This window comes from Zea mays, chromosome 5, assembly GCF_902167145.1.
Source record: "Zea mays cultivar B73 chromosome 5, Zm-B73-REFERENCE-NAM-5.0, whole genome shotgun sequence".
NCBI classification, from domain to species: Eukaryota; Viridiplantae; Streptophyta; class Magnoliopsida; order Poales; family Poaceae; genus Zea; species Zea mays.
Window position 1 is genome coordinate 117,674,527 of NC_050100.1, and position 15,073 is coordinate 117,689,599.

The window sequence follows — 15,073 nt, forward strand, 5'->3', positions numbered from 1 at the left end:
GTTTGCTCTAGACTATAAGTTTTACAGGTGCCAAAAGTTCACAATAAACCAATAAAAAGATCAAGAAAGGGTTCAAACAAAGAGAGCAAAAGACAACCGAAGTGTGCCTTGGTCTGGCGCACCGGACTGTCTGGTGTGCCACCAGACAGTGTCCAATGCACCATCGGACAGTGTCCGGTGCACCAGGGAACCCGACTCCGAACTGCTCACCTTCGGGAATTCTGGGAGCTGCTCCGCTATAATTCACCGGACTGTCCGGTGTAGCACCGGACTGTCCGGTGTGCCAGCGGAGCAACGACTACTTCGCGCCAACGGTCGTCTGCAAAAGGCATTAAATGCGCTACAGTGCGCGCAGAAGTCAGGCACGCGCCAGAAGGCGCACCGGACAGTCTACATGACATGTCCGGTGCACCACCGGACTGTCCGGTGGCCCAGAAGACAGAAGCTCCAACGGTCGAACCCTAACGGTCGGGTGACGTGGCTGGCGCACCGGACAGTGTTCGGTGGCGCACCGGACTGTCCGGTGCGCCATGCGACAACAACCTCCACCAAACGGCTAGTTTGGTGGTTGGAGCTATAATTACCCCCAACCACCCAACATTCATTGCATCCAAGTTTTCAGCTTTCAAACACCTTACAAGAGCTATAGATACAATCAAAGAGATCAAATCCTCTCCCAAGTCCAAAGATCATTCCAATCAAATAGTGACTCGTGAGAGAGAGACTTGTGTTCATTTGAGCTCTTGCGCTTGGATTGCTTTTCTTCTTCCTTCTTTCTTGTGTTCAACTCAATTGTAACCAAGGCAAGAGACACCAATTGTGTGATGGTCCTTGTGGGGACTTAGTGTCCCGTTTGATTGAGAAGAGAAGCTCACTCGGTCTAAGTGACCGTTTGAGAGAGGGAAAGGGTTGAAAGAGACCCGGTCTTTGTGACCACCTCAACGGGAAGTAGGTTTGCAAGAACCGAACCTCGGTAAAACAAATCACCGTGTCATCCGCCTTATTTGCTTGTGATTTGATTTCGCCCTCTCTTTCGGACTCGTTTATAATTCTAACGCTAACCCCGGCTTGTAGTTGTGCTTAAAGTTTGTAAATTTCAGATTCGCCCTATTCACCCCCCTCTAGGCGACTTTCAGTTACACTTGTGCAATCCCATTATGTGGAGAAGTTTTTTAGTTGCTTTGGGTTTTATGACTGGCAATATACATCTACGCCTTATGATCCTAGTGTGCTATTAAGGAAGAACCAAAGAATAGTAAGGGAACAATTGAGATACTACCAAATAATTGGTTTCGTTATGTATCTAGGTAGCGCTACAAGGCCTGCCACCTCATTTTATGTGAACAAGTTAAGCCGGTTTGTGTCCAATCTAGGAGATAATCATTGGTGTCTTTTGAGAGAATAATGCACTATCTCAAAGATGCAATGAGTTATGACCTTCACTATAATAGGTACCCAAGGGTACTATATGGTTATTATGATGCAATGAGTTATGACCTTCACTATAATAGGTACCCAAGGGTACTATATGGTTATTATGATGCAAATGATGATATGTACACGACAAGTGAATATATGATACTACTTGGATATATCATTGTTTCATGGAAGTCTTGAAAGTAGACCATCTTAACAAGGTCAACTATAGAAGCAGAACTCGTAGCATTAGATACTACTTCTATTGAGGTTGAGTGGCTTAGTGAACTCCTTGTGGATTTACTGGTAGTTGAAAAACCTATACTGTTTATTTCTATTGTTATGATAATCAAGATAAATAGCTCTAATGATAACATGAAGTCCACAAGGCATGTAAAGAGGTGATTAAAATCTATCAGAAAATAGAGGAACTCTAGAGTGATAGCATTGGATTAGGTCCATACATCTAAAAATTTGATAGTCAATTTACTAAGTGTCTATCACGTATTGTGATAGGTTGTGCGTTGAGTGAGATGGTATTGATAACCATATGAAGTCTATCATATTAATAACTGGTCATATATGACCGAAGATCCCGTGAAGTAGGACAATGAAACAAGCTAGTGGTAGCCTAAGAAGAAAGACCCTTACTAGGTCCATCTTAGATGCATGTCTTTCCTATTATGTAAGGTAGGTTAGTTTTTACCTGAATGTGTTTCAAGTGGCTTATTGAAGCAAAGGTATTATCTTGTAGGACATTTTTTAAGAAACACATTTATATGAGTTTGATTGCTAGTTATGGTCTATTATTTAAGCGATCTCTAGATACTCATGAAATGCTGTGGGGTTTGACTCATATGCTCCAACTAGAGGAGATGTTTTTGGAAACCTAATATTAGTGAAGAGTTTAGGTGAAACTTAGTTCGCACAAAACTGTTAATTCAAGGCATAGTCCATTGTTCAGTTATGAAGAAGTGTAACTTCTTTCCTAGATGGATGTTCAACTTAAAAATCTTCATCAAGACATTGGTGTGTAATCAAATGATTGAGAAGTAAGAACTTTTATATGTGTTATATTTGATGGATATCGTTAGATTTAATATGGGCACGTCTCATATTTTATTTAATTAAATTATAATAATTCTGGACACATATTAAATGCATTCAGGCCCCTCGAGGCCCTTGGGAGAGTATGCCTCAATCCTAATAAGCTACATCTCCCTTCTGTGTTGAATTGCATTTTTTCATCTCAACCATATGTGTGCACAGGGTATTAGGAGAGTACGCCTTTGGCCACCATTGCATCTGTGGCACCTGCTCGGGTGTACGGTCAATCAAGTCTTTGGGAAGCATCTCCGCTACTAGTCGCTAATCATCATCGTGTTTCGGGTGTTCTCTTAGATCGTCTTCTTCCTTTTTATAATGGATGCATGAGAAACGGCACTGCGAACATCTATGTGCGTCGGTTGTGCTCTGTTAGTTCAAGCAACAACGCAATGTTAACTCGTGTGAATGAAAAATACTGGTGCCTTAGACATGAGTCACCCCACTAGATACCAATCTTTAACCTTTTTAAAATCTAGTATAATTTATAATATAAGTATAGTGATCATGTGCGTGTTTGTTGCTACTGCGAGTAGTAGTATTATATATACACACATGTATATCATCTTATATACACACAAGTGGAAGATGTACAGGTTTAATTTAATACTGATTTGTTTTAAAATCCTAACTAAAGAAACAGCGGGGTGTATAAGCGGTAGGTCGGGGGAGGGAGCAACCAAGGTGGCACCAGTACCACCAGCATGTGGCACAGGCTGGGGCGCACGTTTCTGTCCCGTTCCCGAGTTCCCACTGTGTTGGAGTCATTTTCCTTCGCGCAACGAGGACATGTGGGGGCTGGCTGTCCGATGTCCGGTTGAGGCAGGGAAAGGTCCCGGTGCGTGGTGCTGCTGGCTGCCGGGTTAATTACTGTTCACAAGCACATGATAGAGCATAGAGGCAGTGGAATTCTCGTTCACCGGTTTGAGCCGGGCACGGATGGGTTGGGGACGCTTTCACGTCTTACGAGTGACGACAACGGGCTTGCTTGGCCCGCGAAGCTACTGTGTTCGTTCGTCCAAGCACAAGCAGGGACGGACGCATGCGCCTCGATCGTTGACCTGTTGTGTACGTTGGAAGTTTGGAACTTGGATTCACAGCCTTTGCGAGGAAGATTCCTTTTTATCCGCTTCTCTATTTATATATATATGTATATATGTATATATTTAAAGTTACACTTATCTCGAGAGCTCGTAATAAACTATGGGGAGCATGCGAATCAGTAGGTGGACAGTCTACAAAGTCTATATTTATGGTTACAAATGATCACAAGGGAAGAGACACTACTACTACTGGCTGATGCATACGGGAGCGCTGCATCAAATCTGGTAGTTGACCTCGACCCATCGTGGTTACCAGTGGAGACGGTCGTGGCAAAGCATCACCAACCACCGACCGCTAGCTGGCCCTCGTGATGATCTCACGCTCAACTGTTAGAAAATTAGGCATTATTAGTTTTAATTTAATCCAGAAGATCAATGTGATATATGTGATGATATGTACGTGCAAGTATGTATCACTACTCGTATAAACAGTAAACACCAGTAAAACATGCACAAATACGAAGAACAGAGTGTACCCTGCGGACACCAGTAACTCCATTCACACGAGACATCTCATGCGTATATTCGATGTAGGTGTATAAAGTCGATGCGGGCAGTGCAGTCCCTCGAGCAGCGCCAACAACGATGAACTGGATCAGCGTTGGTCGAGCGGACGAAGCGAACAGTCGCGAGTACGCTCCCTAAAAACTTGTTTGCTCGCACACCCGTGCAAGTGTAGCTCCGTGGACGGCGATTTCGGAGGTCTGCTCTCTCACTCTCTCTGTGCTCGTAGAAGGTGGGACGAGAATGGGCTGAGTGCAACACGTCTCAGAGACTGTTCGCTCAACCGGAAGAGCGTCCACCTCGTCCGTATTTATGCACACGCAAAGGGAGGGGAACAGACAGAAACGATCGCCATAAGAGCTAGAAACTGGCAGCCATTATAGCCCTTCCGTTACTAGCCATAAGACAGGAAACAGACGATCATCAATCCAGACAAAATGCGCAATCGTTAGGAAGGAAAATTCTCAAGCCACGGCCTGGCCCTGCCGGCGACGCGCGAGCATGTGGCAGTCTTTCGTCGTATTCTCAATTTCTCAATAGATACATTAATGGTCCACCTATTTAAGTTGATTGATTTGCCTTTGAATTTATAGTATGATACTAAATTATTAGTATAGCATTATAGTAGACTTTTAATATTGATTATTATTTAATATTAATTTTGAGTAAGGCCGCATTAATCCAACATCAACTACGGTTGACCACTTCATCTTTCGTCTCTGGGCCGAGTTTAATCTGTTCGTTAGTGGCCCTCCTCCTGGACGGTTACGGTGACGAAAGTTTGATATCTATAAAAAGGCTGAAACATGAAGTGGAGAAAGAGCCGCACGTAAGAAGCTCATCTAAATTAATCAAGATCGTTGCACAATTAGTTTCTTCCTTGTGCAGTTCGCAGCGCATACGAGCTCATCTGAAATTTTTGAATGGCATTCAAACAACTCCTGTAATTTTTGTAGTGGAGGGCAATTCAATTCCGTACAGCAGTAAGTAACAGCACGTCAGCCGACAACCTCGGCGGCGCTACGCACGGGATGACCTCACCTCACTAGAAGGGTGGGTCCTGGACGACGACCGGCATGTAACCTTTTTATTTACATCTGCGTCTGGATATCTCTATCCATAGACTGAAGTGGTGGACGATGGCGACGACGACCATAGACGTGGGAGGAGCCAGTTCCTTGTGCAGTTCGCAGCGCATATCGATAATCTTTCTAGAGCTCTTCCTAAAAATAGCAGGAATCTGTTTTAAAAAAAACAGAGTTAAGATTGAAGTTGGCAGAGGAAGAGCTTTACTAAATATAGAGCCTCACTTTTGTAGATTTTTTCAAGGATATATTGGAAGAGTCCTTGAAGGGGCCCTACCAAAAGGGGTCATATTGGTTTTGGGTTTCGAATCGTTGGATGACGATATAGAACACCCCAACATGTATGCCAACATTTATAGCAAATAAGTTTTTATGGCTGAGAATGAAGTTTGTTCTTTATACCATTGTTACTTTATACTATATAATGCTTAATGTCTACAACGACGCACAAGAACAATTATTAGTTTGCTCGATCGCTCGTTCTCCTAGGTGGTACTATGTAGAAGTGAAGTGTTGTGTTATATGTGACTTTTCTATCGTGTTGTGTTTGGGTAATCTTTCACGGTCTATCTGTGGGATAACGACCTATTAATGGAGGTTTGTGTGTTTTTACGGCCAATAAATGGGGATAAATGCTCATTAATAGGAGAAGGGGAATAAACATACATGTTTTATGTGGTTTTATAATAATAGAGTGAGAAGAGAAGAAAAGAGAAAAGAAATAGCAGTAGAGATAAAGAAGATAAGAGAAGGAAAGGACGAAGATCCGGCCCAACCGGCAGCAGTCTAGCGACGTCTGTTGGGCCAGGAAGCAGGCCAGCGGCCTAGCTTTGTCCTCCGGCTCCGTCGCCGCCGTCTCCTCTCCCTACATCACCAGCCGGCAGCCGCTGCCCATTCTCCTCAACCGTGTCCGTGCTCCTCCATTGCGCAAATCGGATTGGGCCGCCACCAGCTCTGCTCTACCTATTTTCATCTCGCCCCACCGTTCTATGCGCCTCAGATCCCAGCCTCCACGGGGACTGGGGCCACCGTGACAGCAACGGTGTCCAGCCTTTCCCAACCACGCCTTCGAGCGCACCGGGCTCACAGTCACACCGCCGCGCCCTGCGACTGCTCCGCCGGGAGAGCCAACTCTTACGCCTGCTCCGCTCGCTCGGCGCTCAAGACCGTCGCCGGCGTGGTCAGCCTCGGGCAGCAGCTGCAGGAGGTCCGTATCTAGCGGCAGCTCGCCTCGTCGTCCGGGACCAAGAGTCCAAGACAGAAGCACACTGAACGCTCGCGGCCGCGACGGTGTGGAATCTGGAATGTCACAATGTGGAGAGACGGTAGTCATCTCCGGGCACATCGCTCAAGCAAAATGCCATCAGCTCCACTATACCAACCAATTTCAGGTATCAGACACAATTTTCTCCCACTTTTATTTGTTTTGTTCATATGTAGTCTACACTTACTATACCAAGCATATATGTGTCACACTACCAGCCCAGTGCGAACTGCCCATGGCAATCAACGAAATATCAAAACTGCTCAAATCTTCTTTGTGATGATGTGTTCATTTAATTTATAGAAAAAGAGGTTCTGCTAATTTATCATTCACTTTTATCGTAGTTCACACTATGGAATAAATTAAATTTTACTTCGAAACGAAACTGAAGTCCGAGCATCTCCAAGAGACTAGCTAAATGGCTCGTCAAGCTAAATTTTGACTACTCAACAGCAAAATAACTCTCGAATAGATTAGTCATAGAACTCACCAAGCTATCCGACTTTTTAAATTGACTCATCACTAGCCAAACTTGGCTAGCCACCCTGACTAGCCAAACTAAATAGATGATCTATTAGAGTGAGATGATACATATAAAGTATAATCTTTATGGGAAATAAATAGAAAGTCAAATAGAGAGCCAAAAATGAATAGTCCTTTGAAGATGCTCTACTTTATTATGGATACATAACAAAACCAGGATCAGCTTCTTTAGTTTGTAAAATATTTCAGTAAAGCTTATTTGTGCCCCTACCTGATCCACGTGACTATCTTTGAATTCTGTATCTTCATTTAAGAACATTATTATGGTTGTGGCTATTGTATTATCTAGCATTATTATGATTAAGCTTAGGCGTATTTATCTTCTTTTTTCACATGTTAGTCTGCTAGAATAAGTTAAATATTTATATTCAACTAAGAATGGCTATTGTTCTCAAAGACCATGGAATAATAGTTAAAGGTAAAATTCCTTATTAACATTTTTTACTGAAGCTTTTTCCGATGTACTTGATTTCACTTATCTTCCATCAGCTTCAAGTTTAGTCCTTTTTTGCTACTAAAGTTGGCCTTTATCATTAATAATGTGTTTGGTTTGAGAAATAAGCTAGTCCATCATCTTCTCAGTCTTCACTTTTTTGTTTGGTTTGTGGAACGGAATGAGTTGATATATCACCACCTCATTCCGCATATTTAGTTAGTTAGTATTAACATAAAAAATGAGGTTATCTCACCAAATTTGAGAAATGAACTCATGATGCACCACTTCATCATAAATAGAGCGATTCCTTAAACCAAACACCTCCTAACACATGCACGTTCTCTTTTCAAAGATGGTGAAATTAAATGCACTCCATCTCATGACATCTCCATGATCTATGAACAGCTTCGCCACTGTTGCAAGCATTCAGCATGGACAGGGTACAAAAAGACATAGCTTGAGACTTCTATAAAAGGATGATTGTGCAATGTCAATTTAGTACTAAGATTAACAAACTTTAACATAAGTATAAATCGATTTCAGGTTTTGGCAAATCTTAAAACACAGCACACACACATAGAAAAACTGGATATCGTTATATTAAGAAGAAGAAAAGGCTTGTAATCCATACAGCAAAACAGCCAAAAACACTCCAACAAAAAGTACATGCTCAACACTAAACTAAAAACATTAAAAATGATCTCACACAAACATCAATTTTCACTTGGCACAACCATGCAAGAACAAAGAGATGAGAGACCCCTTGTGCCCTGTCATGGACCTTCGGTCCATGGGGACAGCTGTCTTTTCCGGCGAGGTTATACCCCTCTGCCGCAGGCTTGGTTCTAGGGTAGCAGCCCTAGACGCTTGAGAGGGTCATTGCAAGGGAGAGAGATTGGTTTGATAATGATATTGCTTGATTTATTCCCTGCTTCCATGCGGCTTATAAATAGCCCTATAGCTAACCAACTTCTCCTACAAACTCTCAACTAACTGATACCAGGTGTCATGGACCTTCGGTCCATGGGGATAGCTGTCTTCTCCGGTGTCATGGGCATCATAGGGAGCGAGAGGCAACAGCCAGGCTGGGATAAGGCTAGAGAATAAGATTGAGATGAGCTGGGATAAGGTTAGAGAATAAGATTGAGATGAGAGAATTGTGGAGAGTTGGTTAGCAGCAGATAAGTCCAAGAAAGTAGGAGTTAGTTGAGAGTTTATAGGAGAAGTTGGTTAGCTATAGGGCTATTTATAAGCCGCATGAAAGCAGGGAATAAATCAAGCAATATCATTATCAAACCAATCTCTCTCCCTTGCAATGACCCTCTCAAGCGCTTAGGGCTGCTACCCTAGAACCAAGCCTGCGGCAGAGGGGTATAACCTCGCCGGATGTCATGGGCATCATAGGGAGCGAGAGGCAACAACCAGACTGGGATAAGGCTAGAGAATAAGATTGAGATGAGCTGGGATAAGGCTAGAGAATAAGATTGAGATGAGAGAATTGTGGAGAGTTGGTTAGCAGCAGATAAGTCCAAGAAAGTAGGAGTTAGTTGAGAGTTTGTAGGAGAAGTTGGTTAGCTATAGGGCTATTTATAAGCCGCATGGAAGCAGGGAATAAATCAAGCAATATCATTATCAAACCAATCTCTCTCCCTTGCAATGACCCTCTCAAGCGCCTAGGGCTGCTACCCTAGAACCAAGCCTGCGACAGAGGGGTATAACCTCGCCGGAGAAGACAGCTATCCCCATGGACCGAAGGTCCATGACACCTGGTATCATCTCCAGGTTATCCTCACCACCACCAGCCGCCCATCCCTCACCACCACCAGCCGCCGCGCCATCTGCCGCCGCAACGCCCTCTCACCCGCCCTCTCCAACTCCAGATGCATTCACGCGGCTCGAAGAGAAGTGGGATCAATTCGTTGTGATGTTCCACCGCTACAAGGAGAAGACAGAGAAGGAACTCCAAGCAGCGGTGCGGCTTCAGGCGGCAGCGCGAGGGTTCTTGGCACGTCGCCAGGTACAGTCCCTTCGTGGGGAGAAGCACCTTGCTGTGGCCTCCAGGGCCACCCCATGGCCGTCATCACATGAGCAGGCTTTGGTGCGCCTGCAAGCCGCAGTGCGCGGCTTCCTTGTTAGGCGGGCGGTGCGGAAGCTGCACTTGCTGATCAGCTCATCGCTGCACCAACTCGCAGTCTGCGCGCCCAACCACCAGGTCTCGTCTATACTTTTTGAACCCCCTGCAGAAGTCGAGATCTGGGTATGCAGCCCCCCTGCACGGCCAAAGAGGGTCGTCTCCTTCATTCGGGCAACTGCCTTGGTGCTGGACAGACCCAACATAAGAACGGGCTGGTTCCTCCTTCACCTTTCATCCAACGTGAAGTCCGCAGTTCAGCTCTTTCCCTGGGATCCAGGAGGACAGGAGGACATAGCTGCAGTTCAAATTTATATTTTAGTTCCACAATTATTTTGTATTTTCGTCTTAAATAATAAAGGTAAGTCGAGATGTAAAAGGCTTAACCTTAAGTCGTGTTAGGTAAGTCTATGGCAGCTCGAGGACGAGCTGGTCCTCAAGGGAGGGGGAGATGTCATGGACATCATAGGGAGCGAGAGGCAACAGCCAGGCTGGGATAAGGCTAGAGAATAAGATCGAGATGAGTTGGGATAAGGCTAGAGAATAAGATTGAGATGAGAGAATTGTGGAGAGTTGGTTAGCAGCAGATAAGTCCAAGAAAGTAGGAGTTAGTTGAGAGTTTGTAGGAGAAGTTGGTTAGCTATAGGGCTATTTATAAGCCGCATGGAAGCAGGGAATAAATCAAGCAATATCATTATCAAACCAATCTCTCTCCCTTGCAATGACCCTCTCAAGCGCTTAGGGCTGCTACCCTAGAACCAAGCCTGCGGCAGAGGGGTATAACCTCACCGAAGGTGTAGCTCTTCCCTGATGAAAACTAGTCCTCATTCAAGCTTGGCAAAATTTCATAAAAACACAACAATTGCGTTGATTCTAGATTGTCCATGCTCTTAAGATGATGATGAAATTTAACCCTTTTTGAAATGGACCACTCACTCAAAAACATCATGTTCTAACTTTATATAGCCACCGTGTTTCAATAATTTTTTTTGGAAAAACCTTATGCACCAAAAATCAAATGTGGAGAATGAAGAAACACTAGAATGAAATATGACAATCCCTCTCAAGGATTGAATCCAAACTCATCCACTTCTAAGCGCATATATACTTCTAGGATCCACTAACTTTTCCTATCGCTGGGCATCCTCAATATCAATCAATATTGTAGGTGCAAAACGTTGAATGTAGAAAGGATGAATAGATTGTATCATAACTAGACTTTAGTCTGAAAGGGGGTATGTGAATGCATGGAAGCAAACAATTCTTTGGTTGCAAATCTTGCAATCAAATATAACTATATATATATGGAACTCACGACATATAGACATTGTTGTTTTGTCCCAAAGAATCGATACCTACACGAGATCGATCCATGTATTAATACACATGAACCAAAATGATTGTAGATATTTTACAAGCTTCCTAAATGTACGGCATGGAGTTTATGTTTGGCTTTGTATCCAGGTTAATGTGAAAATCCCATAAGTACTTTTGGTATACTTGATTTCCCTTCTGTGCTGTCCTTTTCAGTTTAGGTTCTTGTTTTCTACTAAAAAGATGGCTGTTGTCATCAAATGACCTGTTTTCGTTTTTGAAAATGGTAAAATTAAGTGTTCTTCATCTCATGACATCTTCATTATCAGCATAGAGAGAGGGTACACAACGACCTGGCTTGAGACTTACATACAATAGCGATTGTACAAACAAAATTTAACTTAATACATAAAAATTCAGGTATTGCAATAAACACATGCATATTTTTCATGGTTTAGTTTTATGTTTTCTACTGTTTACTTTATATACCCACCATTTTTAAACAAAAAATTAGGACAAAATGTGATGCATAAAAAAAGATCATGTGAGAAGGAGGAAAAAAAATGCTAGAACGAAACATAACGATCACCTTCAAGAATCGAATGAAATATCGACCACTTCTAAGTGCATATATACTTCTAGGGGCCACTACTAATCCTCGACGGTCACTCGCATCTTCAAGATTGATGAATGGTCTAGTGAGTAGACTGTAGGCACAAAAATGCTAAATACCAGAGATAGGATGAATAGATTGTATTATATCCATGTTTATAGTCTGAACAGGGTTGTATATGAATGCATGGCACCCAATTCTGTGGTTGCAATCTAGAAATGGAACATAATGATATTTATGGAACCCACGGCGTGTGGCCAAAGTGTTATTGTCCTATTGAAATTGCAAAGTAGATGAAACCAAGCCATATATGTACCAACAGACATGTGCCAAAATGAACAGGGATGTTTTATATGCACCCTGAAAGTAAATAACAGAGGTTCCTTTATATAAAAAAAGACAGATTAAACGGGAAGTCCTTATTCACATTTTTGTCAAAGCCTCTCTTGCTATGCTTGATTTCCCTGCTTTGCTGCGTTGGCTTCAAAAAGCATATCTGTGTTCTTATGCTTTGCTTCATGTCTGTATATACTTATATATTTTTGTGCTTCATATGTCCACCAGATTTGAATAACAGTGTTGGATCAAATATGATGCACCCAAAATCAAGTGAGGAAGAGGAAGAGATGGGAGAACGAAACGCAGCAGTCCCATTCAAGAATTTAATCCAAGATCAATCACTTCTACAAGTGCATACAATGGCAAGACTTGAGGCGTTTAAATGTTGAATGGAGAAAGGACATAGAGTTTGTATCATAACCATCAGGGGACGATTTTGGAAAATTGAGCCATTGTAGTAATATAATAGTCTTGCTAGAGAATCATATGTATAATTGTCTCTGAGAGAAAAAAAACTCAGGGCTTGTTCGGTTATTTCCGTTTCATGTGGATTGGAGGGTATTGGGTGGGATTGAGATGAATTTTGATTTATTATGGATCTAAACCGACTTAGGGCTTGTTCGTTTTGGTGATAATCCACATGTATTGGGTGGGATTGAGCCGATTTAAATCCATAACAAGTTAAAATCCATCACAATCCCACCCAATACACTCCAATACACATGTAATATCAATAACCGAACAAGGTCTTAATATCATCCAATCCACATGTATTCGCGATAAAACAAACAAGCCCTCAATGCTTATGAATTGATACACAGGCATAGTTGTTGTGAATTGAAACGTGGATCCGCCCATTATAGCAATAATGCATGGATCTAGTCTGGTCTGAATGGGGGGCACGTAAATGCATGCAAGCACCCAATTCCTTGACTGCCAAACTTACAATGGAATAGAATAAGCTGGTGATCTGGTCCGCATCATAGCATCCATCGCTCGTCGCGAGCGAACGCCATGCCTGGAAGTGTCCCAATCGCGCCACGAGCATCTTGTTGGTGCCTCGGCACCACCCATCCCTAGAAATGTAATCACTTTGCATTATTTGTTCATAATCCAAATCTTCTTGAGCACGCTGTGAGACAAGACAAACAGCAGCTGATTGGGCTATATGCAAGCTTGAACGACTTGGTGTTTGATAGGAAGAAAATATCATGTAATGCTTTCTAAAATATAATTCGTTTTAGACTAAACATATATTTATTAATTAACTTATAAATATATATAGTTTATGAATATAGTTTGTATGTGTGTCCATATTCATTATCATTATTTGAATATGGACAGAAATAAGAGGGCTCGAAAGAACTATATTTAAGAACGGATGGAGTATTTTTTTAAGGCTATCTACCAAGTTATATCTAGTGGCCTCATGCCTCTGGCTTTGTTCAGATAGAGGCTAGATGATACACGGCATTCGACTACTTTGTAGCACTTCAATATTTAGTGAAACGTGGCTAGATATTTTGCAACACAGGTGATGATCTAGCCTACGGATTGGTAGACAGTATTACTGTGTTTATCTTCAAAATCAAAACTCTATTTGGAACGCTTATATGGAAGTCGTGGAGTTCATTTCAAAATGTTTGTATCGCTTGATCGATGTCGTAACTGTGTTGTTGATATCAACAAAACTTTACTTTATTGAAAGCAAAGATCAATTTCCAACAAGAAACATAATCTTTCAGTCACGAGTGTCTATTCTTGTGTATCCTTCTCTATCTTAAACCGTTTAGGTCCATATTGTTCACGCAAGTGAAAACAAATTTGAGATAAAGCAACATTGTGCCGGACGCTGACAAAGAATTTTTCGCCTCTATAATAGAGAGCATACGTAGTCCCTTAATTGTATACCATTAATATTAGATACAACATTTCCTAAGAGATATTAGTAAGAAAGTATTCGGAACTACTCCCACTACTATTAGAATAATATACTTAAGGTTAAGGACACTCTTGTTGAAATATAATATAGGTAAATTGTCCACCCTCTTTCTATCGATTTATTTTTTTAGGTTAAACTGGTTGATGCATATAATTTAATATGATATCAGAGCCAAAGATCTCGGATTCGAATCTTATGGGTCTGAAACTCAAGAGAGAATAGTCAACTGGCTGGTGCATGCAACTTAATAACTCTAACCATTAGTTATGACGAGGATAGTTTTCATGTCATTTAATAAATATATGTTTATTATGGTGGTACATAGGATATTTTTGTTGACATGGCGGCAATATTAAAAGAAGAAATGAAAACTATAAGAAACAAGGTCCTGTTATGCGAAAAAGATAGATCTTACACAAAAACCAAAGTTCAAGAAACTACACGATCTAAATCCATTCGATAGGCATCACTGGTACCAGGACTGAATAAGAAAGTGGAGAGGAAGATTACTGGGAGAGAGAACAAAGATGACCAAGGAGTTTATTATGTAGCCACAATTAGGCCCACCGCAATGTGTTGCACAAGTGATGCTAAAAACAGAGAGAGAGAAGATTAGAGCCCCACTCTCCACGTTGCAGCTATCGATGCCAAAAGCCAGAACATGGGGAGCAGAAAGGATAGAGGAGAGAAACAGGGAAGAAAAGAGAAATAACAGGGTATGTGGGGACAGCAGTGATGCTCTTCCCGTTGAGGCATAGAACAGCTAGTGGCTCCTGTTTTTTACGTAGGGCCTATTTTTCTTTGTATGGCATCACCGCATTGTGGAAAGCCTTGGACATTGTGTTACTGTTAGGCTGTGAGCGTGTGTGTAAGTGTTTACTAGAAAAAGTGCTCGTGTGCTGCAACAGATCGTTGATGTCCTCACGTCCGATGCCCGCCATCCATTGGTGTGCTCAACTACTAGCCGAACTCAATACAGTAGACTGCAAAATTAGAAGGGGATCAACTAAATTTTTTGCGCGGCATTGCCGCACACACTATTTTATTAACCAAATTTTATGTACATCTACATTAAATTATTAAATTTATAATGTAATTCGGATATTTAGAATCCATCCATACAAGCGGCTATTAAAAGAAAAAAAAAGAACAATTGCGAAGGTTCCAAAACCATATAAATTTTTTGACGTAGTGTTCAGAATTCTTGAGCATTTTTTTTCTTGTTTTTGTTCCTTTGGTACCTTGTGGGGACTCAAATCCTTTTGTAGCAGTGTGGCTT

The 15,073-nt window shown here is 42.0% G+C and overlaps 1 long non-coding RNA gene across 1 annotated transcript; it reads left to right on the plus strand.

Annotated features, from left to right (window-relative positions):
• Positions 1-5,923: 5,923 nt before the first annotated feature.
• LOC103626816 (uncharacterized) lies at positions 5,924-12,469 on the plus strand. Its single transcript, XR_553173.3, has 2 exons — positions 5,924-6,603; positions 12,078-12,469. It is a non-coding gene; the product is annotated as an uncharacterized lncRNA (long non-coding RNA).
• The last annotated feature ends 2,604 nt before the right edge of the window (positions 12,470-15,073 follow it).